Raw genomic sequence first — 23,625 nt, forward strand, 5'->3', positions numbered from 1 at the left:
CTGTGCGACCATCTGCAGGGCTCCCTGCAGCTTAAAAAGTGAAAGTGCAGCGATCACACTCTGCTTCCGGTTTTGCAGAGGTGGGGCGCGATCACTCCACTTTCACTTTTTAAGCCCCGGGGAGCCCCGCAGAAGTTTGCGCAGGGCTCCTCGCACCCCCGACAGGCTGCTGCAGGGACTGGTGAGTGCATCCCAGTCCCTGCAGCCCCCTTAGTAATGCAACCCTGGGGATCGAGTCACTGCCTCCTCCCCTGTCCCTGCAAGAACTTAGCGCCGTTCAAACTCTCCTAGAGAGTTTGAAAACCGCTGCCATAAAGAATGCATTTTTTGCATTCTTCCCTTTCCAGTCCAATCTGCTGTCCTGTTCAAGGAGTGGAAGATGACATCCTTATCTAAGTAATTCTTACAACATGCCGGTGAGGCAATGTTGCTGTTCCCATTTTAGGGAGAAGGGTTGAGGAGAACAAAGGATGGAGAACAACTTGCACTAGTAAATCTGTGGCTGACTTGAAATTGGACTCCTTTTTGACTGACAAGTTATGACAAGGTATGCATGTCAGTGCAGAGCAGTCAGGGAACTCTCAGGTAGTTGGTGAGGATGCTCTACTGATGGTGCTTGCAGAAAAAAAGAATGCATGCCCCTATTCGGTCAAATGACCTGAGCAAGGGGCATAGAATGGTGGGCACAATCGCTTGATGGTCTTGACTTGAAGAACACTTCTGTTCCTTTAAGAGCTGAGCAAGTGGACAAAACTAGATTAAGTGATGGCACATACTGAGTGTCTGCTTGCCATCCATCAAACAAGGACAAAGGGGCTCACTTAATTAGAAGTTCCATACCTGTACTCTTTGATTTCATCAGGTGTTACCAGAATGCAGGGATCCTGAGAATTCAAGGGATTAGATCTTGTTGGGGTCTGAGATTCTGGGTGTAGTTTGTATTGGGAATCCTCAAATTATTGACCCTGAAATGAAACTTGGGTAGTAGTAGCAAGGGCAGCTGGACAGTTGCTGATCCACCCATGGAACAAATATCCCACATGCCTGGTAGTCTTTTTGGGCCTGTCTGTTTTCACTTAATTCAGTTGTTGGAAGAGATACAGTATATACTTGCCTATGAACAGAAGTGCTCAAGCTCCATTCCATGCCCCAGTCCATAAAAATCCAAATGAATTCATCTGTTTTCAAGACAATGTTTTCTTCTCTAATACAGACATAATAGAGCTATTAGGGTTAGTATCCCCATCTGAGCAATTCTGTTGGGTTTTTGTTCCGTGTGTTGTGAGCTTTATTTCTTGAGGGGAAACACTTTGAAGCAGCTGTAATTCCTGTGATTGAGAGGTTTTGTTCTCCTCAGTGCTGTTGCAGTCCTGCCACTCCATGAGGATAGGAAAAGGTCAGCACTGATGTGCAATGAATAACATCCTGTTGCCTTGGTTTTACAGTGTATTAGGAATGTTGACATAAACGCTTAGTGCCTTTGCAGCCAGTCAAATAATAGAGGTTGAGGGGAGGGTGAAGTGGGTGACATGCAGTTGGGTATTTGGCTGTAAGAGGAGAAGGCGCTGGGAAGGGGGCTGCAAACACTCACAGGCCCCTCAAAGGGCCCAGTGCCCCCATCACTGCCTTCAAAACCCTACTGTTACAATGTTGAGTACTTGGTACATGTTTTCCAGATATCATGGAAAAACGTCTAATGTAGTGGACATGTATGTAATATGTTCGCAATTAGTAATGCATATAAAGTCTAGACAAAAATCTTATCTTGGGTAGTGTCTTGTGTCATAGGAGAATGCTCAAAGAATTATTTCTTTGAATTTCCCCCTTTTGAAATTGTTTTATGATGCCTCTGAACAAAAAGTTACACTTTGCAATGCTTTGGGTTTTTTTACCAGTTTTTGTTCTGAGCTGCACATGCCCCTTAAATAGAAACATTGCATTTGTTGACTTCAGTTAGCTTGCTGGTGTATGTGTGTGTGTGTGTGTGTGTGTGTGTGTGTGTGTGTGTGTGTGAGTGAGAGAGAGAGAGAGAGAGAGAGAGAGAGAGAGAGAGTGTACTGTAATTTGTTTCAAACATCCTTCAGTGGACAACAACCTGTGGTACTAGTTTGTTGCCATAGCAACACTCGGAGAGCCCAGTATCATAGAGCAGAGGTCAAGCTCTGCATTAAGCCAAATGAGGAAGAACGAACATTACAGAGGTACTGTCAGATAACCACTGCAAATACATAGTGCAACACTCACAGGTTCAAGGGGAAGATCAAACTGCAGGGGCAAGACTGGTTGATGGCACACATGATGTGAATATCCCCTTCCCTCTTCCTCCTCCTCCTCCTTTTGTGTCATAGTTGACACATTCATTGCATAGCCGTAGTCATGGATAACATAAGAAATAGCAAAGAGATGGCTGCCTGTCATTGTGATAGCCAAGAAAATAAAAAAAATTGGAAATATTGAAATATTTATCAAAACATTTTAAAAACCACCCATGTGTGTCTGAGCGAGAGAGGTGACATGATTGTAAAAACACTGAAAGATCTTCTGTGGAATTTGGATTCTGAGAATTTAATCTTCAGCTTAAAGAAACACCATCTATTTTTCCAAGTCTTGCTTTTGTGGAGAAGATCTTGGAAATGTATGCCCATTATCTGAAGGATTATAACACCAGAAAAAGATGGGAAGGAATTTCAGAATTGCTTTGTTTGTTTCCAGAACTATCATAATTGCACTTCTGCTTATTATGACGTTCTTTTGGGCTTTTCTGTGTGCCCTGTGTGACAGGCTTTGTTTCCATTAATTTTGAGGGGCTTGTGCAAGATAAATTGTATTCATTGTCAGCAAAAGTCCAGGTGAATGCCATTTCAGATATTGAGGGCCAAACTTCATGTGACATTTTCAAGCAGTTTGTTCTCATGGGCTTAGATTTTACTTAATAGAAGGCAGATGAAGTTTTCCATATGAATTGGGACCATGGTTTTAACCCTCTCCCAGCTGTGGTCCCAATCAGGTTTGAAAGCCTTTGATAATCTTGATGCAATCTCAATCTGTGGGAGACTGATCTGGCTGTTATTAACTAAAGTAAAATTAAGTCAGGGTTAATAATGCTTTAAATGTCTTGGTGTGACCCTGAGAGCCTTGAATTTGATTGTGTTGAGTATGGTATTAGAATTCCTTGGCATTTGCAATGATCACACAACTTCCAGCTGCCTTAAGTCAAGAAGTTCAAAACCTTTCTCTTGCTGGTATTCCATCTCTAAAGGTTGAAAACTGATAATGCGTCTGTTTCAAGTCAATAGCAAGACTTCCACTGACTCTGAAGCTTCATATTGTCCAGATATTCTGGTGAGGGCCACAGGGAATTGGACCCTTGATTTTTGTGAATGCTGAAGATCACACTGCATTGTGTTTACAGACATCTGGGTGCATTTAGACAATTCATTCTTACCCATGGCTCTATGTTTGTGGAGTTAACAGTATTATTTTTAGTTCACTTTTTATTCTTTTGTTAGAAAGGATTCAGTGTTTGTAAAGATCTTAGTGGCACATGTGGTGTGTGAAACTGGGGACCATGATGGATTCAGCTATACAAATAGTGCCTAACAGCTTTTGTGTACCTGCCTAACAGTTTCACAAGCTCCCAAGCTGTTCTCTTTGCAAGCTAGCCAAGAGTATGCCTGTTTGGGGGTTTTGCCCTTTACAGTTTGCTCCATTGAAAGAGTGCTCACTGGTAAGATTGTCACTTTAATAATTTTTTGTTCTCTTTGCTGGTATAACAAAGTGGTTGCCTAGATAACAAGCCATAGGCATTACTTTGCCCTCTTTGAACAAGGTGTCTGACCAAAAGCTAACCAAATAATTGTTTCACCCTTAATGGCAACAACCTTCTGAATCTGATCTTTGCTTTATGGCATTTGGGTTGGCCCCTGTACAGTCATAAAATATAGCTATTAACCGAGCCTTCTGAATATCTGAACAAATTACTGCAACTTTCCTACGCTTGGTTCGGTCCCTGTCTGCAGTCTCTGAATAACAATAAAATGTTAATGGAGATAAATACTGTTCTCTCCCTGATGTCTAGTTTGTCACTGAAATAACAGTTACAAATATTGGAAGTGCATGAATTTATATGTGCTTGGACAGCTCAGCAAAAATATAAATGTACTATACTGAATATTGTAACATCTTGCATCACACACATGGTTAGGTACAAAATATAAGGGGAGGGCTGATACTACTTTTCAGGGTCCAAATTGATCAGACTGGAGGTGAGGAAAGAATCATTCCAACCTTGCAAATTGGCTAGTGTTTATTTTCTAGACAGGGTAGTTTTAGTTTAATTCCATTCTGACAACTTCAGAGTGTCTCATGGGCTATTGGCAGTAAATAAACCAACTGGATATTTTGACACGCATGGAAGATCGTAGAAGGATGGTTTAGTATAAGAACATTGAAATGGAAGATGCTGACAAAAATACTAGTTGGAATTTATTAGAGGAAAATACTTAATTAGGATTCATGCAAAGTAAATACCCCTGATTAAAAATGTGGAGGGGTTAGAAGACAAGGAAGACCAGTTATGGATTTGATGAAACACATATTTTTATTAACTAACAAATTGTTGATCAGTTGTTGGCCTATATTTGCAAGAGGGAGGCATGCTCTTTCTTTCCCCCAGTCTACACTGTTTGATGCCTTCTTAACCATGGAAGCTGATGGGAGTCTCCAGGAACAGTGTCAGTGACCTCTCTTGTCTATCTTGTTTGTCCATTGCATAGGAACAAATGAGGGAAGCCAGGGCCTTCCCATCTGTCCTCACTTGATTTGTGGTGACAGCAACTGTATTGCTGCTGATAAGAATTGTGGAACAGAGGGTGTCCATGTGGAATGCACCAAGATTGTTGTGTCCATCAACCCTTGGTCTTGCTGTCCCTGTGTGCTGGAGAGCCCACCAGTTGGAAAGCCAGAATGATCAAGGAATAAGAGATAAAAAGTTGCTGTTACATGCATATATACACAACAGCTGCAATGCCTTAACAATTGACAATTACTGTAGCTAAAACCATAGCATAGACCAGGTAGGAATGTAGGTAAACCACACACTTAGAAATCTAATCCAAAGGCACAGAATGGGGTGAAAGCAATGGAACCTCACAACATATATATAATCTGTGCTAAAATTTGCAATTGTGTTAATACAGAATACTTTTTGCACCCAGTGGAAGCAAATGTCACATTGCACTTCTTTATCTACAGGGACAAAGCACAGGACAAGCTGAGTCTAAAGTGCCCTGTATAGTGCTGCACTTGACTTACCCAAGTAGGCAATAAACTGGCAGAACCTTAATTACAAAGCATTGCTTCTTTATGACCTGTTCCCTACTGGAAATTCCTGGCTAGCAAAAAAAATTGGATACCAGATGTCTGTTTGTGATTATCTTTGGTGTTGAAGGCAGTTTGGAGGTAGCCCTCTCAGCTGGAGAATGTAAATAACGCACATACCAAGTGTCTTGCTTGTTTAATGCAGCAAAATTTTTTGGAGTAATCCAATGTATTCAGTTATGAACATCTCCTTAGAATTATACTTTCCCTGAAATGTGCGCATTTGGATTATCTGGAAATTATTTGGAAATCTGGCGCAACTGGATTAAAAAAGAATGAGCATTTGTACCAGTAATGAAACAGTGTCTTCGGTTTCAGGCAAGAAGGCTTTGACATGTGGCTGGTATACATTAAACAGCATGGCTTGTTTTTCAGTTTATTCTAATAAAAGAGCTCTTTGTGGCCCATTGAAAAGTTAGATCAGCGTTTTTCAACCACTGTGCCGCGTCACACTAGTGTGCCGTGAGGCTGCCTCAGGTGTGCTGTGAGATCAGAGCAGACAGGCAGCAGCCATGCATGCAGGGGAAGCGCCTGCTTTGAGCCTTACGCGCAGCAGAAGGAAAAGGAGCAGGCAACCAGTCAGCAAAGGGGCTGGTCGTGGCTGCTTTACACCTCCAGCTGTCATTTGCTCTTGCTCCTGAGCTAGACGAAGGCTGCAACCCAATCCTTATTTACCTGGGAGTAAGCCCCATTGACTATTATGGGGCTTACTTCTGAGTAGACATGCCTAGGATTGGATGTTAAGTCCTTGCCTCCTCTGTGTGCTGATTGGGTGACCAGAGAAGCTTGGAGGAGGTCAGGAGCAGGCAAGCAGGTATGAAGCGAGTGAGTCTGCTGAGGCCACCAGCCTAAGAACTGGCTGGCTCAAAGGGTCCTGGATAGTCCCTTTTCCTTGCCACAGTTTGCCTGCAACTCCCCAAAGCAACCCACCCTGCATTGCCTTTTGCCTTTTAGGGGAAGGGCATTGGGCCCCAATCTTCTCCATACTTACCTGGGAGTAAGCCCCATTGACTATAATGGGGCTTACTTCTGAGTAGACATGCCTAGGATTGGGCTTTTGGTCACACTTTTTTCTTAAATACAGGAGCAGGCAATTGGCACTTCTCCCCACCCCACTCCCTCCCACAGGCACATTGCCCCCCAAATCTCATAATTGCAATCAGCACCTCTCCAACTGTCCCTCCCTTCACTCCTCCGCACCTTCCAAAGGTTCAGAATCACTTGCTTCAAAGTTCTCTCTTCCCCCCACTCCAGCTGCATGAGTTTCACTCATGTCTCTTCATTGCCCCTCACCCCACAGCTCTCCTATGTGCTCAATCCTATGTGCTTTATACTGCTCAAGAAGCCTGGGGTGGTATCCTTGTTTGTTTTTTGCAGGTTTGGCCAACTGTTGTTTGACTGAAACCAGGGTTAGGAGAAATGAACCCATTAATGTCCTTTGCACTATGGGTGCCTCTTGTGTGTGTGGGGGGGGGGAAGAAAGGGAGTGAAAGAGAGAGAAAGAGAGAGATGCTGTTGTATTATTGTTTATAAACTTGCTTGTGACCTGACACAGTGTAAAAATTGACCTTTAACAGCCCTTATTTCTCTTTAGCTCCCAGTGGGGATTCCTCCCACAGAATGACAGCAGAATTGGACTCTTAGCTGAAAAAGCAAATACATGGAATGGTAAAAGAAGGAAAAAAATAGCTGCAAGTGGTCTTCCATACTGATTTCCCAAATGGGCAAAGCAGCTACCCATCAACATGCATCATGCATTTTTAATGCTTCGAGCACTCCTTGTCTCAACTTAGCCTTGTCTTTGTTTGTTTGGACAGGCAGACCCAGCTGCTACTAGCAGTTAACATCAGGCTTCCACTTGTGTGGAACTCTGGTGTTTTGCTCAAGTTGAATGGATAGTACGTAGTTTAATATAAGCAACAATCAAATATGACTCTCTGAAGGTTGAGTTAGACACTTGGTTGCAGACTAAGGTCTGGGACTGCTCTTTCCTCCTCTGCTTTGCAGCAGCCCAGGTTCCTGGGCGTATTTTCCCTTCTGTCATTTGCAGCCAATGTGTTCCAAAGTGAGAATGAAGTGCTTACTTCTGATCATGACTGTTTAGTGACATCACTTCCTGCTTAATGATGTCACTTCCAGCCTTCAGCAGGCATCGTGAATTGTATTTGGCCCGCTTTATGAAACAAGTTTGACACCCCTGAACTAGTGTGTGCTTATGCAAATACTCATTATCCTTCTATCCCACTGTGAAAATGGATATCAGGTGAACTACATGCGAATATCCACAGTTTACTCTATCTTTTGTATGCGTATGGGTTCCTGAGGCCTGGGCTTGCTCCCTACCATTTATAGGGCCTGGCTGGGGTACAAGATGACTGAAGTGGCCCTAAAGTGCAGTTGGGAAAAACTTCTATCTTGTATTGGCAAGCGTGTGCTTTCTTATAGCTCAGACTTCTTTGAGATAGATGCTGTTTCACAGGGTTGCTTGGCAACTTGAAGTAATGATTTCATTAAGAGTACAATGGCATACACAGTGCCTTGACAAATTGATGAACTGACTTTGGTCACTAGCTACCCATTCTGTTTTCCTTAAAAGTTATGGTTAATGCCGAGATGTCCCTTCATTATTTAGTGAAATAAATTATCTAACAGAGCATTCCTGTGTATATCTACTCAGAAGTAAGCCCCATTAGGTTCAGTGGGAAATACTCCCAGGTAAGAGTAAGAGACTGGAGCCTAAAGAGGCTAAGTATTTAGGGTAGCAAAATGTTTTGTTTGCTTTAGGCTCTATCTGAAAACTATCTTGAATACTTTTACATTCTCACTGATTGATTCATCCCCCCAAAAGATTTCACCTTCCCTGGTTTGTCCCTTCCATTCAGTAACACAAGCTAAAATAATCCTTTGATGAAAACTCCATTTATTTCATGAGCTGAATTTAAATGTTTCTTTCCTGTAGATTTCCAGCACAGTAAGGAGTTAGGAGTTTAGGACATGTGTCAATATCTAATCAGCAGAAGCAACTGACCTTCTGAAGTCCACCCAGATGGTTGACAGTACTTGGCTGGGAACTAAAGGCTCAAATATGTCTTCCGACTCTTCTATAAAAGCAGCTGCTTGATAGTTTGGAAGGCATGGCTGGTTCCGGAATACTGCTTCTTCAGATTAATATTTGGTATTTTTAGTTTCTTGTTTTATGACGGGACGGGGATGCATCATCTTACTGGCAGCAAGTCGCTCAGTGCATTATTTTCATCCATCTGCTTGTCTACTCCACACTGATGTCCCTCATTTGGAAATAAGAAGCATGTACCAGCAGCTATTATTAGTTAAATCCTGCAACAATCTGCTCTCACAGATGGTATTCTGAGCTTTTGAAGCTTCAGAATAGTAAAAACTCATTACTAATGAAGAAATAAAATCAGTCTGATCCTTCCTCATGTCGGTGAAGCAACTGTGAAAAGAGGGGAACCCTATAGGACTCAACAAAGCACTGTTTCTCCTCTTTGTCCCCTTGGCCGCATACTGTATACACTGAATGCACCAAACCATTACAGAGAATGGGATGTCTCTGTGTGTATCTCCTATATTTCCATCCAGTCTTCCCTTCTTCGCTCATTGTATATGGAATTGCTCTCAGAAAATTAATGTGCTGGGAGTCATGGTTGCTCTGTAAATATATATTACCTACAGTAAATCATTGTGGAGTGATAAGAATCTGTTTACCTGAATTGCGGTGGAAGCATTCCACTAAGATAAAGAAAATGGGGAGAAAAACCTCTTGGCAAAAAGGAGATGGCTGGATACAGTAATTTTTCAAGAAGTAAATTCTAAATTGGCTCATAAGAAAAAAGAATGACAGTTAACCATCTAAACTAACCAGTCACCATTTCTTCAGTAGGCTTGCCATGCCTAATTTCTATGCCAAACAGTGGTTCCTGCTAGATAAACTGCTCCCTCTTGGCATATAGCTGCACATGGGAAATAAGCATTTCAGTTAAGACAGCTGTACTTTATAGCATTCTTTGAGGAGAGCAAACTGACTGGATTCCTTCCCTTAGAGGCTTCTTTTAGAATAGGTGCAGCAAGGAAGCCTTTTTATTGCCCTTCCCAAATGTCAAGCAGTGAAATCTAGCATCTAGGACTTCTTTCCATGTGCAAACCCACCTTTTATTTTCTCCCCGGTTCATCTTCCCCATGTGTGGGATTACATAGGGAAATATCACTGAATCCTACTATAGGCTGACACAACCTGCAGCAGTGATTTCCACTATCGAAATGAAGGAAGTAGTGGGTGGTGGAAATGGCTCCTAGCCGCTGTGCACAACGCAGTTCATGTTAAGGTTTTCCCATGTAATCCTATATATGGGAGGAACTTCAGGAAACATATAAGTGGCTGGCTCATATTTGTGAAGGCATAAGAAATTATTTCAATTAACACACACAATAATAGCTTCTTGCTGATGCAAAAATGAAGAAAGCGTTTGTTAAAACTTACTAATTGATGGCACAATCCTAAACCTGCGTATACAGAACTAATTTCTGTTGTAGTCCGTAGCGTTTACTCTCAGAAAGATTTTTATATGATTGCAGCCAAAGACTGAAATGGCCACTTTACTGATCTAATATGGCAAACTATGGACCAGTTCTCATAGAGTTGGAAATGTAGAATCATGGTGCATATAAGGGAGTCAAATGTTGCTGCACCATGTATGACAGTATGAACATTCATATCATGCCCTTTGCATGATTTTTCCACCTTGTAGATCTCTGTAGGTATGCATGTGTAAATCGTGCACGGGCTTGAACTCTAGTGTGTATGCAGTATTTTTTACCATGTGGACCAGCCCATCAGCAGGCTGTCTTGAAGTTGGAAATGTACAAATGGATCAATAGGTATTTGTGATTTTATTTTTTAACTGCATGTATGTTACTGCTATACACTTGCACCTCTATTGTTCCAGTTTCTTTTGTGGTAGAGATGCTGCTAGATTTCAGGTTGACGTCATCCATTTAAACTGAATCTTGGAAGCCTCCGTGCTCATTTTCCAGTACCATGGACAGCTCAGCGATTCCTGACTCATTTAGAATACAGGGCAGTCACACATCTGATAGACAGAAGGAGACATTCATTGGAACCAGACTAATTGGGTGGACTATGGCACAAAGGGAAATAAATCTACAACATCCTATGATCTTCTGGGGCAGAAGCCATTGAGAAGGACCCTTCCATAAGACACACATGTACCCTCTGTTACAGAATGGTAGAAGCATTCATTGTCCCAGAGAAATGTTCTCAGTTTACCTTGTCTTATGACAGTCAAACATGACTGCCAAGGTTGCTGGATTTGCTTAGTAGGTCATATGATGAAATTATGCTACTCTGAGCAACTGAGAAGATGGTGGGATCTGAGAAGAGCCTGAGCTGAAGATTGCCTACACTGGCATAGATTTAAGCATATACTGTAACTTTTCTCTCCTTTTATTACTACTACCACTGTAATCTTAAAGACTCTAGGTGCTAATTGAACCCAAGAGACAAGGTGCAGTACTCAAACTGTCTTTTTCCAAGGTGAATTGCAATTATGTGGACCAACTAGCTTAATATATGTATGTAGGCTTCAGACTGCATGGTGGAGTGCCACTAGTTCTGCAGCAAATGCTTTACATAATCCCACTCCTGTGTTGCTGAGAAATGGCTAAATGCTGCATTAACCAGAGGAAGCAATTGGAACAATGAGATCAATGAATCCCAAGGAGAAGTGCTGACTTTGCCTAGCTAAACAAGGGTGCATCCTTGTTTGTGCTTAGTCCAGTGGGGCTGGAAGCAGCAAAGAAAGCCTATAAGATATGTAGAAGGTGTGGCATGCAGGAAAACTGTACAGATCCTGCACCTTCAAAAGGGTCTACTTATTCCTCTTTTTATTGGGTGGGGAGAACAGCTGGCAGATGCTGACAGAAGGAATTGGGATCATGTTTAGGAGGCAGCAGGCCAATGCGGGGGGTGGGGGAATGCTTGATGAGGCAGTCCCATTCAGAACAGTTCCAGAAATCCTACTGGACCTGCTCAGAGAGATGGAACATCTGGGACTCCCTGTAGTGAGGGCCTGTAGTGTAGTGAGGCCCTGCACTTAAGATTGAAAAGAAGCTTCTCCTTCTTTTGTTTGCCTGTCAGTTCTTTTGCTTCACTCCTTACAGAGACACTTCTCTGTAGGTGTGATGGAAAGGACAGTTGTGCACAATTTAATTATCTGAATCATTGCTGGAACCTGGACTAGGCCTCACATAAGTTTGATTTTGCACAGCAGTGCAGCTGTGGGTTCACTTTTAGACTTGTTTCCAGTCCTGTGAGTTAAATCATGGCTGCCCAGTGACTATCCAGCAGGTGGAAGCCAAGTGCTTCCTCTCCTGAAGAGACTTCATGAAGTTTTGGACTTTCCATCTTAAACTGAGAAGAGAACTTCTTGGGAAGTTCTTTATCCCTTTCTCCATACTGAGAAAGTTCAGCCTGGAGATCTCAAAAGACTTAATTTTCATGTGCTGGACTGTTTAAATACAGTACTCTGCACCTTTCCAAGTTGGAGGGAGAAAATTGATGTCCCAATTAATGTTCCTGTAGTTGGCTAGAAGTAATTATAAAGATCAATTTGCAGCTGTCTTCCACAAAGCCTTGACTACATGTTTCCATAGCACCCATCCTGTATGTGTGCACACTTGGGATCTGTTTTAGGCAGAAAAGTTAAGTGATAAGACTGTGCTGATTAGTTTGCATCTTGGTTCCCTTCAGTGCTACAGTACTGCTTCCTTGCATGAGAGATTTTTCATTTTAATGTTGCATGCTATTGTCCTCTAGCTTTTTGAGTAAGTGCTTCACAAGCAAACCAAGCAATTTGTTAAGGGAATTGAAGTAGGAGAATTTAAATCTTGCAGTGCTGAAATTTGCTCTGCTGTGTTTTCATCTGTGGGTATAGGAAAGATATTTTGCATAATCCATGGCTGGTATGGAAAAAAATAGGATGAACAGTCCTTGACAGAATCATAGCATAACCTAAAGTCTTTTTATTTTCCCTTTGTTAAAAGGGAACTGCATCAAAGTTCCCCTGATCTCTTCATTTGGTAGTAGGTAGAAGAAGGAAAAAATGTGTAAAGTGCTATCATATTACAGAACTGATACAGTGAATATTTATCTAAGAATGTACATCTTGATTTTTAATTACCCAGAAGTGATAACAGGAATAATATCTGCTAAGTTAACCAGTTATCAGTTATTGCAACTTTTGCAACAGTTATTATTCATGTACAAGTTTCTAGGGAAAAAAGGAGTAAAAAGGTATACTTGCATCCATGTAGTAAAAGGCACAGATAAGCCACTCTGATGGATTTTTTCCATGATTACAGGAAGAGTCATCTAGCTACTTGATGTGACAATAGTTTACCTGAGCATGTGCCCCCTTCCAAAACAAGATGGTTGACATATCTCAAATATCTGATAAAGGGAAGTTTATTGTAGTACAGTTGCTGATCTAGGCCTACTTGTAGGTCAGCTGCTAGATTTTGGTAACTAGAATTGTTGTGTAGTGAGGTGGTTCTTGGTTATGTTCATTGCAAATTACTCATATATGATACCAAGGAGTAATGATGTTTAACATTTGCATAGCACTTTTTGAATATGCAAAGCATTTTGTAAATCGGCTGCCCTAGCTAACTAGGCTGACGGTACCATTTTGTGGGGTACCTCAAGGTTATCTTTCTTATATTTAATGGGTAGATCAACTGTTCCTATTCACCCCAGAAGAGTGCCCTTTCTAGTGACTGTTTGCTTGTGTTACTTTTGCATCTTTTTAAGATTTAAGATCTTTTGAGACATCTTTTCATTCATTTTGCCATGTTAACCATTTAGCTTTTGTGAAAAAATATACATTGCAGTATATAAATATTTCTAAAACGTAATTTGTTTAAAATATGTTCTTATAACTTATAACAACCCAGTATGGTAATTACTATCCCCATATTACAGCTGAGGCAGAGTGGCTTTCCTAAGCCCACGTAGTGAGCTCAGGTGAGATTTCAACCAGGAAATTCTTGATTCACAGCTCAGCCTCTTAACCACTGGGTTATGCCAGCTCTCATGATTCAAAATGCAAAAGATGTCAATTTATATATAGTCATTTCATTTTTTTTTCCTGTCAGAAAAATCAAATGGATATTTCAGATTGAAAAAGAAGAATAAAAGTCTCGAGTGTCTCATTAAAGTTGATATCCTAGGCACACTTTTTTGGGAGTAAGCTGCATTGAGCACAGCTGGAGTTACTTTCCAGGAAACATGCTTTCATGCACTGCATGAAATCCATTATTGGTATTGTATGACAGGTCCTGGGCTATCAAAAGCTCTAGCAGCCCAATTGTACCCTTTCCCCTGCCATTGCATGCAACTAGACCAAAATGGGCTGCACTGCATACAGTGATGGGGGGGGGCAGATTGAGAGATTTGGAGAAATTGCCCTTTACCTCCCTGTAAGCCTCCTGCTCACCAGCGGGTCTCCTCAGACTGGCACCAGCTCATTAGCTGGCACAAGTCTGAGTAGAGAAAGGAGGCATGCTGGCTGCTATTGAAGGGGATAGCATCTGGTGCAAGTCACCTATGGTCCTCTCGTCTGCATCACACCCCCAGCCTCTCTCTGTTCTGCCCTCTGCACCAACCTACCTTCATTGGTAGGTGCTTCATTAGCCACTGACACATGCAGGGCCTCTCTGGCCAAGTTCTGGAAGTGTGCAACTCCGCACTCTTTCAGAAAGTGGTCTGGTGGCCATAAAGCATGACCCTCTGCTGGAGCACTAGTCCTGGTGATGAGGAAGAGGGACAGGATTGGTCGTAAGACAAATTGTCTCCTACAGAAGAAAGCTTTGACCCATTGTCCTGGCAGTACTGAGGTTTGGCACAGGGAAGGAGGCTCACAAAAAAGCACACCCCATCTAGCATGTTGAATGTCGCTTCTCCTAGTTGCCAAGCCCAACAATTTTTCTCCTTGGTGATACATTTGTAATTATAAAAATCTCACCATATTGAAACTGTTACTGTGAGAACATTGTGAAGTGAACAGAAAAGAATCTATATAAATAGATGACTTGAGGAACTGATTGTACTATTCATAATCACATTTTAATTCAGTTCAGTATACTTTTATAAAATCTAAATGACCAGTTGCAGAGCATTCAGTTGTCTATAGAAGAGCATTTTCATACTAAAGGACTTTGTGTCTATATTTGGGGTCTAAATAAGAACCAAGTGTATATCAGATTTGGGTATGGGGCAATGCTTAGAGTGGTTCTTTATTTCAGTGTTGCCCATAGGTACTTATTGCACTATATCCCATGTTAAAGAAATGTTCAATGATTTGGAGCTAGAGACTATCCAGTATCATTGTATATTAGAACTGTGGGTCATAACTGCAGAACAATTGAACTAAATTCCTCTGGATTTTTTTTGCTTCTCTTACATTTTCAAATACGATGGCTAAGCTATCATTGACTTAGGGCAGAATGAAATACTGCTGCACATTTTGAAAAGTGAATTGTCCTGTTTAGGATCCAGTAAAACTTGGCGCAACAGTCATTGATTGCATTCTTTAACATTTCTTCAACTTCTTGGCCTAAATTTATAAAAGATTAATCTGCAGGGGACTAAGGGCCAAAAACAGATCCATATAATGGGATAGGGAGAAGGCATTTTGTTGCAATGGAAAGGGAATGGTTAGGTGTGGGAACTGAACTAATTCAAAGAGTTAACTTGGACTCTTAAAGCTGGATAATTTGCAAATCTCCATGACACTGAGAAAGAGTGAGAAGGGTGTTGATGAGCTATGCAGAAAATCATGTCTACCAAAGAGAGAGTACTGGCGGAACAGACAGCAGCTAAAATCATGCGGTCAGACAAGAGGAAGTGTGATCACACCCAGTTTGTAGATAGAAAAAGAATTGACATGGATGTGGGAACCTGAGAGTACCCTGAGCACATGACTTGAAAACACTGTAAAGCATTTTCTTATTGCAAACTGAAGAAAAAAATAAATGGAGCTAGATTCTTGGATAGCAGCTGTCTTCACTGTGGTTGACTCTTGCTACTTTGTAATGGAGATTCTTCTCTGGAATTCATTGTCTTATGTCTTTAAAACATCCATATGTTTGGACCATGTTTTAAATAACGTCACTGTAATGTCTTGCATTATGGCACGCAGGCTGCAAGTCCTAATGCACCATGCATATGTTAGTGACACACAAGACAATTGTCTTGAGAAATATTCTAGAACATATATATGAACAAGATTTTTTTTGTGCTAACAATTCAAGCTGCTAATATTGTAACGTGTATATAGTGCATTTTAAGAATTCTTACAACAGCAATATCAGGTAGGCTAGTATTAACCCCACATTGCAGATGAGGGGAGCAGAGGCTGAAAGAATATTGACCACCGCAGGCCACATAGTGAAGCTGAAGTACAATTTGAAACAGGGATAGTTATTTATCCTTGGACACTATAATAACCAGCTCTCAAAGAGAGCTAAGTGAGCGAAAGAGAACCCCATCATTATTAATAAATGACTCTACAATACCAATTCCAACCATATTCCATTGTTTGTTTTGAGAGAAATAGTATAGACATTATTATAGATGGACACGTAATCCCCATTAACCCCTACTTACATTATTTCTTTTGGGGGTAAATCCTCCTTTATAAGTTGTTTTGCTATAAGTCCAAGTTTTCTTATCCCTAACTCCAACTTATAAAGGGATCTCCCTATACATGCACATGAATCCTTTTAAACTCTCATAGTGAGGCAGGGTTTTCAGGGTTGACCCCTGCTAATTGGTTAAGAGGCACTTTTTCAAGTGGGTGCTCCTCTTTTATTTAGCAGGGGGAGAGTAACTGGCCCACCTCACCCCAGCACTGTGTGTTCTAGTGGCAGTCTGCTGGTGTTGCATCTTTTTAGATTGTGAGCCCTTTTGGGACAGGGAGGCATTAGATATTTGATATTTGATTTTCTCTGTAAACCGCTTTGTGAACTTTTTGTTGAAAAGCGGTATATAAATACTGTTGTTGTTGTTGTTGTTGTTTTCAATCCCTGCCTCCCCCATGTCTACCTGTCACCCTTGCGTCGGCTCATGCGAGCTTTTGCAAGGAGCCGGGAGGAAGCCGGAGCACAGGCCTCTGCAGGCTGGTGCTTCTGGGAGCGCTGGCCTGGCTTCCTCCCACAGAGGCGCAAACATGCTTTACGTCAGGTTAGGATTACACCCTTAGGCTTGCACCCACATTTTTCCTCAAATTGGAACCCAGTCATACTGATTAGTAATTCTGCCTTGGAGCTTAAATCTATTGCTTCCTTTTAATTTTATTGATCTTAACATGCCACAGTTCTCCAGGTGTCCCTTAATCCTCTGTGGGTTAATGTCATAGGGACAGTTCATTAGATTATTGTTACTGCCACTACCATCTAAATTCTAACATGTTCATCATATTTTTTTTTCATGGTTGTCAATTTCTACTCAAAAGATTGAATTGTTGCACTAAACTTAGAATAAGATTGCCAACCAGGGAAGAACATCTATAGTGTGTTAAAATATGGTCAAAATATGTTGGTGGGGTGGATTTTGCAAGTAGTCCATACTAATTTTGGGACATCTGGTCTTGAACTTCATTGACAACTTGTTATCTTGTTGCCCTTGTTTACTTGTTCTGTATAGTAATGCCAAAAGGAAAATTGACCAAGGTTAAATGTTATCTGCAGTTTTTTAAAAAACATATGCACATGGGGGGAGGGGACGGGGGGACAGCAACAATTGTGTGCAGGGCTCATAGGACACGGCTAGTCAGTTTGGTGGGAAAGGAAAAAGGTGATGACGGTGAAGGTGCAAGATAATTTATTTTCATACTCAAAAACCAAAAAGGGGGTTCAAACTGGGCCTAACTGAAAAGGCTTAGTCATGCCTACTCTAGATGGGAAAATTCTGTGGCTAAAACTTGTGCATAATAGAGTCCTGGAAAAGTGGTTAGAAGAAGGAGAAATAAGGAAAAGGGAGGAAAGGAACTCCTTAGAAGGACAGGGGCCAGTGTGAAGAGGAGGAAGGGGGGGGAGTGATATAGGGAGATTGGATGGATTTCTCAGAGGAGCCCAGGGGCAGGGAGTAGGGTTAGAGGTGCAGGGAAGGAGAAAATAGTGGGAAAGAGATTCTGGTAGATCAGGCTGTGGTGAAAGGTTAGGGCTATGAGTAGATCTCTGTAGCCTGAGCTGAGGCCTACAGGCAAGGGGTGAGCTGTATGTGTTTGGAACAGAAATAAACAGTTTTAAGTGGAAGATGATTAAATGAATGAATGATGATGAGTCGTTTGCATTGAATTAGAAACTAGAAATGCACATTACCTGAGACTCAGGGGTGTTGTGTACAAACGCAGATGCTCTGGATACGATTTGGTTCATTAACTTTTGTTGCTAACTAGAGTTAATGTAGTAGAATGTGAAGATATGTCCCTCTGTGAATAGTTTCTTAAGGAAAAGAGATTGACATCTTGTCATTTTATGGGGAAACTTTTGAAAGTGCAAATCTTCAGCCTGGCACATTTTTAACTGCTAAAAAAATACCAGCTTTTCTAAAAAGTGAATGTAATTTTAATGTAATCCTATTTTTTGTGTTCCTTGTCCATTTTTTAAATGAAGAAGTCTTTAAATACTCCGTTAAAAAAATTCTATGACTTTTAATAAAAACTTCTACATTCTGCAAACACATCATAACTGGAAAACATTTTTAAATATATTCCACTATATAACCTTTCAAGCTCCAGTGAACTTTTATCAGTTTTTTATTTCGGTCTACTATTGAACCACAGTTGAGTCAGCAGGTTGTTGCCAGTTTTCATGGAGACTGCTTGCCCTGTTTACTGGATGTTTTGCTGGTACCAATTATTTTCTGATAGAAAAAAACACATTTTCCTGGGCTTCTTATCTTACAACAGATTGCTACTACTGCCAACTGAGTGTAGTTTGTTCTGAGCTTGCATTGATCAGGAGCACTTGGCTAATCACTTCCTGTAATTAAATTCTTCACTAGCAATAAACTTAATCTTCTTAGTGCACGTAAAAGCTGACCCACAGCTTGAACTGGAAGAATTGCAGTTGTTTATAGGGCTGCTCTTTCAGGTCCAGTGGTTTCATGCGACTCCAAAAGCAATTAATATAATCAAATTCCATTTCCTCCATTGCAGATATATTAATAGTAATATTTTGTGCTGATGAAGCAGGTTTAGTGCTTCTGGTTAAACCCCCAAGTGCTCTTGAGGCAGGTAAATGTCATTCAATTGATTTTATAGGTTGTCAGATGGTGAAGGCATGCTGTAACATGTGTACATGGGGGGAATCTGTTGATATGTATGGAATCATGTGCCAGTGCCTCATGGCACAACTCAATGGAATGGCATGTCATGAGGAAGAATGTGTAACAGTTTTTATTGGGAGGACAAGAATACAATAACTGGGAATGGAAATTGAAATAAAATGTAATGCACTGTACGCAAAAATCACTCGCACAACTAGGCCCTAAGCACCAGTGGTTTCTAGGTGGAAGAGAAATAATGGGGCATATAATAATGTAAAGAGAAGGAGGGGAAGCAGGGGTGGTTATTCAGGGGGAATATGGCTGGAGAACCAGAGCTTGTTGGAAGCAAGAGGGAGAAATGGGGGAGGGGATAAAAAGGAGAACCAGGAAAGCTCCCCCATAATTACCTGAAGTGGCGTGAGAATTGCTGACCTGTGGCTGCTGTTCATTGTTTCTGGAACATATGCAACTTCTGTTCACATGGTTAGGATGGTCTCTCATGATTTTGTTCCACATCAGTTCACCCATGAGGGTGCATGCCTTTAACATTATTTTGATTGCACCATCTTCCCTGACTACTACACAGATGGTTTTGCATAGGTTACAACAATGTGTTCTACCACCTTTCCAGTAAGTTACAGAGCTGAACTGAGTAACTCACATGATCCAGACAAAAAGATTCCTGATCTGAATGTGATCTAGAACCCAAACTGCGTTTGCTAGTTTTTGCTAGTTTGTTGTGGTTTTTTTGTTGGTCAGGCCTGTGTCTAATAGGAATGTGGTAAAATGTGGAGTGCTTCAGATGACTTCAAATATTTATGGGACTAGCCAGTTCAACTCACAGTCCAATCCTGAACTGCCCATGGCACCCAGCTTTGGTGGCACCAAAAACAGCTGCCGCCACATCCTGCGCACCTCAGGCTGCCGTGGGCAGTGCCTTGGGAGAAGGGGACTTTCATCCCCTTCTCCCGGGTAAGGGAAGCAGCCCCACAATGGGTAAATGCGTTCGCATAGGGCGCCAAGTCCTACACGAATGGACAGGATCTGGTGGAGCAGAGCTCCAACGGACCCGCCTCTCTGCCTTCCCGCTCCCTCCCCCCAGCATGCCTCCTGCCTGCCCTCCCCCAGCACGTCTCCCTGTCATGCCTCCTCTCCACGCTCTCCCCCCTCCCCCCTCCCCGCCACGCCTCCCCCTCGCCTCTCCCCCAGCCCCCACTTTCCTCTCCATGGCTCAGTGGTCCATGAGACCACCGAGCGGTGGAGGTTGGGCACCTGGTCAGCGCTAGCCCAAAGCTGGGTTAGCACGGGTGGTAGCCTGGCGGTAAGCCTCGCAAACATGCCTTATGCATGTTTGCAACAGTGCGCTCTGGTGGAAAGCTGGAGCACCAAACTCAGGATTGGGCTCTCAGTCGGACCACTACTTCAGCAACTACACTGGCTGCCAGTTTGTTTTTGGGCTGAATTCAAAGTGGTTTTTGACTTTTAAAGCCCTATATAGCTTTGGTCCAGGGTATTTGAGGGACCGCTTTCTTCCATACAATTGAACCTGTCCTCTCAGGTCATTAGAGGGGGCCGTTCTAATTGGGCCGCCACAAGTGGAGGTGAGGGGGATGGTGGCAAGAAAGTGGATGGCGCTCTGTCTGTGGAATTCCCTCCCCCTGGAATTGAGAACAGCTCCCTCTTTAGAGTCCTTTTGGTGGAGTCTTAAGACCATTTTATTCAGGGAAGCCTTTTCATGCTGACACTGGCGGGGGCGCACTTTTTAAAAACGTATTTTAATCGGGATCCAAGTTTTCCTGTGCTTCATTGTTTTAAATGTTTTGGTGTGTGTGTGTATGTGTGTTTGTATAAAAATGTTTTTAGGATCATTTTATTTGTAAGCTGCCTTGAGTGCCCTCTGCGGGATAGAACAGCCACACTGGATCAGGCCATAGGCCCATCTAGTCCAGCTTCCTGTATCTCACAGCGGCCCACCAAATGCCCCAGGGAGCACACCAGATAACAAGAGACCTCATTCTGGTGCCCTCCCTTGCATCTGGCATTCTGACATAGCCCATTTCTAAAATCAGGAGGTTGCACATGCACATCATGGCTTGTAACCCGTAATGGATTTTTCTTCTAGAAACTTGTCCAATCCCCTTTTAAAGGCATCCAGGCCAGATGCCGTCACCACATCCTGCAGCAAGGAGTTCCACAGACCAACCACGCACTGAGTAAAGAAATATGTTCTTTTGTCTTTCTTAACTCTCCCAATACTCAATTTTAGTGTATGTCCCCTGGTTCTGGTGTTATGTGAGATTGTGGGAAAGTGGTGTGGGTGAGTGTATAGAAAGTGTGGGAGAGTGTGTAGAAAGGTGGGATATAAATAAATAAATAATCTTTGACAAAGGAAATTCTGCAGCATGTAGAAATTGGAAGCTTGTGATCAGTAAGCATTCTCCTGTTTTTCCTTGTACCTTCAGAAGGATATGCGCTTTGTAATTTGCTATAGGAGACAACATTCAGTAAAGCTGTAGGCACACAACTAGTGGCACTCAGCCAAGCACGTAGTGAAGCACAGCCAAGGGTATGTGTCATGCCTCAAGGACAATCTGTCCCTTCTGCTGGCACTGGCACCCAAACTTGCAGTAAAATGGACTTTTCTGGGACTTGGAGCAGTATGAGGGAGGGGTGAGTGGGAGCAGGGAGAGCTGGCAGTAGTCCATTGTAATCCAAAGTGACATCCATGCAGTCCTAGGATCACTGAATGGACTCAATAGTGTTAGCTGAATTTTCAGCAGTAAGGGTTCTTTGAGCATTTCCTTCACTGGCAAGGAATGCAAAGCTTCACAGTTCAACTCTGCTTGCTTAGCACAAAATACTGCAGCAGCATAAACTTCTCTTTTTGGTCGAGAAGGGCTGGGCTGCTGTCCTGGCAGCAAGTGCATTTCAGATGTGATTTTAGTGCTGAGCAGCGTGAAGGCTTCTGCAATAGAATCTGCTAAATGATTCATAAATACTAATATATTCTATAAATTTCAGGAGACAATTCTCTCTCCATTCTTCCTGGAATTGTATTCATAATTTAACAAATTAGTTTTATGGACTCTTCTTGGTTTGTATCTCATTTGGTCACAAATTGCTGGGAGTATATTGTTAATATCTATACTCACTGGGATACATGGGCTTCATGGGACATATGCTTCTTATATGTGTTGTATTTACCCAGAGACCCTTTTCTGCTGTTAATACTCAATCTACAGCAAGAAATTACCCTCCTGCCAGAGATTTTGGTGAAAGCATTTTAGAGCAATTACCTTGTGCATTTGCTGTGGTGAATGTGGAGCTGAGACACATCTGTAAATACGTGACAGTGAGCTGTTGATTGCACATCTGTGAAATGATCTCTTAGCATCATTTATTTAGGGTGAGTGGTGGAGAAATCCAAGACTTGCGCAAGGATTTGGTGTGTACAGAGCAGTGAAGTGGACTTTTTGTTGCATGAATTATTTCAGGATGAGTTAGTCCTGCATTGAAAGGTGCATATTAGGTGAGTTATAGCTCAGTCCTAACCAACTTTCCAGGGCTGATACAGCTGTACCAAATGAGGTGTGTGCTGCATCCTGGGGTAGTGGTGGGGGCAGTCACAGATACTTTACTCAAGGTAAAGGAGTATTTCTTCCCTTACATAGGGGCTGCATTACAGCTGCTTCAGTGCTGGAAAGTTGGTTAGGATTTGGATGTAAGCATCTTAGAGGTTGGGTCTTGATTTCATTACCAGTTCAGTTTTTCTTTCTGATTATTTTTAGCATAGAACATGGCTGTTGGCCTACTTCAACATTTAATAAACTGAGCAGGATTTTCTTAAGAATGCTTTGTCTCCTTGGGGTGTATGTTCAAACTAGATGGTCTCTTGTCTTTGGGGGTTTTTCCTTCTCAAGCAATGGGTATGTGGGTACGTCCCAACCTAGGGTATGTGTACCCCGAGGGGTATCTGCCAGGACCTTTAGGGGTACTAAAAAAAGAATTGAATAATGGCAGAGAAGGGCAGGTCTGTATTAGAATGTCTTGTGGGGCTATAGTTTCTGGTCATCAATTCACGTATTATCAGCTATGGATCAGTACTTGAAAATATATAAATTTGAACTAATAGCAACTATATTAATTTATAAACATTTTGCTAATATGAGGGGTACAATTTATGGATATGGGCTGCCAGGGGGGTATGGAAGTAAAAAAAAAAATTGGGAACTGCAGGGATGTCCAAAATTTTTAGCAGGAAGGCAGCATCATCTCTCTGACACTGTAGGGGGCTGGGGGAAAAAAGAATTAATTTACATTTCAAATTTGAATAAATTTACATAAATGAATATATTAGAGATGGAACTTATATGAATGAATGAAGGTCTTGCAATAGCTCAAGACCTGGCACAAAACAAGGCCAGCCTTTCCTTTGCTGCTGCTGCTGCATCATCACAGATGTGAAACAGTGAGCAGTGGAGGGAGCCCTCATCCCACAGCTCAAGTGAGAGGTCGAACAGTTGGCTGTCATGCTGTTGCATCAGGCCACTGTGGGCTCCACTGAGTCTCCGGAGGGCCAGAGGCTCATTGGAGACTAGAGGCTCCCTGAGGGCCTGATTAGGAGTCTTCGAGGGCTGCAAGTGGCCCCAGGGTTGGGGTTTGGGCACCCCTGCTCTAGAGCAGTGGTGTCCAAAGTTTTTGACAGGAGGGCCACATCATTTCTCTGACACTGTGTTGGGGGCTGGGGAAAAAAAGAATTTACATAAGTTTACATAAATGAATATATTAAAGATGAACTTATATGAATGAATGAAGGTCTTGCAATAGTTCAAGGCCTATAAAAGGCCTTGCTGGCCTTTCCTTTGCTGCTGCTACTGCAT

At 42.1% G+C, this 23,625-nt stretch overlaps 1 protein-coding gene across 2 annotated transcripts in view; it reads left to right on the forward strand.

Moving 5' to 3' along the window:
* Nucleotides 1-23,625, forward strand: part of PPP2R2B (protein phosphatase 2 regulatory subunit Bbeta) — a 292,861-nt gene that overhangs the window by 128,685 nt on the left and 140,551 nt on the right. The gene's annotated exons all lie outside the window — the stretch shown is intronic.

Source organism: Tiliqua scincoides, chromosome 2, assembly GCF_035046505.1.
Source record: "Tiliqua scincoides isolate rTilSci1 chromosome 2, rTilSci1.hap2, whole genome shotgun sequence".
Classification (NCBI taxonomy): Eukaryota; Metazoa; Chordata; class Lepidosauria; order Squamata; family Scincidae; genus Tiliqua; species Tiliqua scincoides.